Here is a 2,949-nt window from a genome sequence, read left to right as displayed (position 1 = left end):
CTTTTTATGTTTTACTTGTGCCGTGTCTGTTTGAAAAATCAATTTTTAAATTTACGAGTAAGTAAAGTGGTGGTGGGGGTTGGGGGAGGGGGTGGGGTTAATGTGTTAAGTATATAGTAGCGGTCATGTGGTGTGTGGATCAAATTTCGTGGTTGGATGTGGTGCGCGTTAATTTAAACTTCACAAGCAGAGAGCATTAATGTCCAATAATTGAGGATCAGACGGTGACAGCCGGCTGGAAATGTATTGACTGTTTGAATATCGACGTTTTAATGTTAAAGGCTCATCATTTTAAACAGGGTGTTAAAAATACTGCATGAAATACACACGCGCACACACATACACAGTTACACGCACGATATTACACACAACAGAAAGTACGCACGCAAACACACGCACATACACACACATAAACACGGGTAGGTGTAAGCGTGAACTGTTTTTTTATTGTTTGTTTTCTTTTTAAATAGCGACGAAGCCCTCGGCTTGTAGCGCTACGGCCTACAGGCCTCAGACATGTACGCTCTATGTAAAGAGTTGGGTTCGAATCCCGTCTGCCTTAACACTGCTCTGTATTGTTTACGACTATATTATGTACCTGTGTCTACCTTTGGCGTCGAAAAACAGCTCTTTGTCAATATTGCGATTTCAAATATAAACTTTTCATAGGTGCCATTCCAACTTATCTTTTTTTCGTTCTTAATGTTGGAAGGGATACCCTTCGGCACAATTAAGTATACGAGTCAACTGGTTATGCGCCTTATAAGCCGTTGACGCCAATTTCAGCCTGCTTTTTTCTCTTAGGATTTGCTTCCCTAGCCTTTGTCCAACTAAGAACAAACTACAAGGCAGCAGTTGTTTGATTTTGGAGTTGTCTCTCCAAGAAGAGTGGCTGTCCCCAGGGTTCGAACTCGAGACATTTCAGTTTAAGCAACCATGAGCTTTTACCTACTCGACCACGCCGTGTTTCAATAATAACCTTTAATTTTTCTGCCTTTGCGTTTGTAATAGCTATTTTAAAAAGTAGTTCTAGCAATATAATAGAAGGCGAGGCAAATACTTAACAGACGTGTACACAACTCGTAACCACCCCTGCATATTTCAAATCAATGAAACATTTAGCCATTCGTGTGTAAGGTATGTAGACTTGTTGTCTGCTCCTGTCACCTACTACATTAGTCCGCCTTTTAGCGATAACACCACAACCAGTATATTAATTAATTCTCTATTAATCCCTGCTCCATTGTTTTTATTGATCCGTCTATAATCATTGCACGTATACTGCGATTAACGTATTACGTGTAAACAAATCGACCAGTTTACTGATAGCAAAGTACAGTATCACAGTAAAGATTACGAGGGCGTCATGAGTTATCGATGTGTACATTAACTAAAGTACACATGCTGAACTTTAGAAATCATGTGTACAATTATCAGTTAAATATTTTAGATATCACAGGGGTAGTTGAAGTAGAGTTATTTCTCTAATTACAGGACAAGGGATGATGCATAGGGAATTATGTTATGAAGAAGAAGGTGTTGTAAATGAAATAATGCGGAATGTTATTGCCAGTGAGAGACTGAGTCCAAAGGTCCAAACAAAAAACTTTATTTGGTCATTAAAAAAAAAAAATCAATTGTTTCTACAGCACAGTTTTATCATCTTATAATTTAGTTTTTAATGAGTTACTTATTTTTTTTGCTCTGACTGTGAAAGTGCAATCAGCTAATTGCGACTAAGTGGGACATTAACGTTGAACAACTTTATCCACCGCGATTTCTTTATCGACCGGAATATTTTAATTGATTTTAAAAAAAATTATTTAAATATTGGAAATTAAAATATAACTGTTTTTTTTTTTTTTTTTTTTTTTTTTTTTTTTTTTTTTTTAAATTAAAATATAACTGTTTTTTGTCATGTGTGAGTGCACTAGTCAATTTTGAATATTAATTATTTTTCAGATTTAGAGCTAGTTTACTCAATATGTTTGCTGTAATGCTCATAACTGTTATGATAGTTTTTGTTTTACATCTATTAAAATTAACATTTAATATTAGTATTTATTTTATAGTTATACTGCACACACTGTTATTTTCTATTTGGGTTACAGGTAGTTTTTGTTGTTATAAATAAAAGGTTGTGTCTGTCTGTGTTTCAGTCAGGCATAAATTTTCTTCGTTGGGAGGTAGTGCCCCCTCCCCCTCCCCCTCTCCCCCCGATCCCTCTGAAGCAGGGCAACAGTTCAATGGAGTAAACAGAATTTATATAGGAAATATATACTGCTACCAGGGTTACTACCCCTCATCCCCGGGTATTTTAAAATATAGTCTGTCCCTTCGAAATTTTCAAGTGCACCACCCCCTCCCCCCTTCCCGAATGAAAAGTCTGTTGTTAAAAGTGATAATGTTTCTTGTTATAACTCGCTAAAATTTTGTAAACTTTTTTACTTAAGCGGTAGCGGTTGGTCATTTAAATGATATTAAAAATATAAATGTAAAATGCAAAAGATAAAAAAATGAACATTTTAGTAGCTACAAAGATAAATATGGTAGATAATCCTCACAATAAACGGTATTTGTTTTTTCCGAATTATCGAACCTACATAAAAATTGGAAAGTATAATCATAGTATATAAGATTAAGGATAAGAATTATATTCGAAATGTTTTTCAACGTCTTTATAATGTGTAGGTTAATCTTGTATTTAAATATGTTAATTTTTTATTTAAGTAAATGTTTTCTAATCAGAACATTTTAAATTATACCGAGGCATACAATACAAAAAATTGCAATAACTAATTTTTAAGATATTTCAAAAAATACATTTATTAATTTTTGTTAAAAGTAGAACACATATCACAAAAATATTTAAAAAATAAAAAATAATTTGGCCATTGTAGCTAAAGCTGCTTGAACAGCTGCCAAACAATTACAACCATTGTAACACAT

The sequence above is a fragment of the Physella acuta genome, unplaced genomic scaffold (genome assembly GCF_028476545.2).
Source record: "Physella acuta isolate Inbredline_101_S28 unplaced genomic scaffold, ASM2847654v3 ptg000642l, whole genome shotgun sequence".
In the NCBI taxonomy this organism is placed as follows: domain Eukaryota; kingdom Metazoa; phylum Mollusca; class Gastropoda; family Physidae; genus Physella; species Physella acuta.
Note: the sequence above shows the minus strand (reverse complement) of the source record.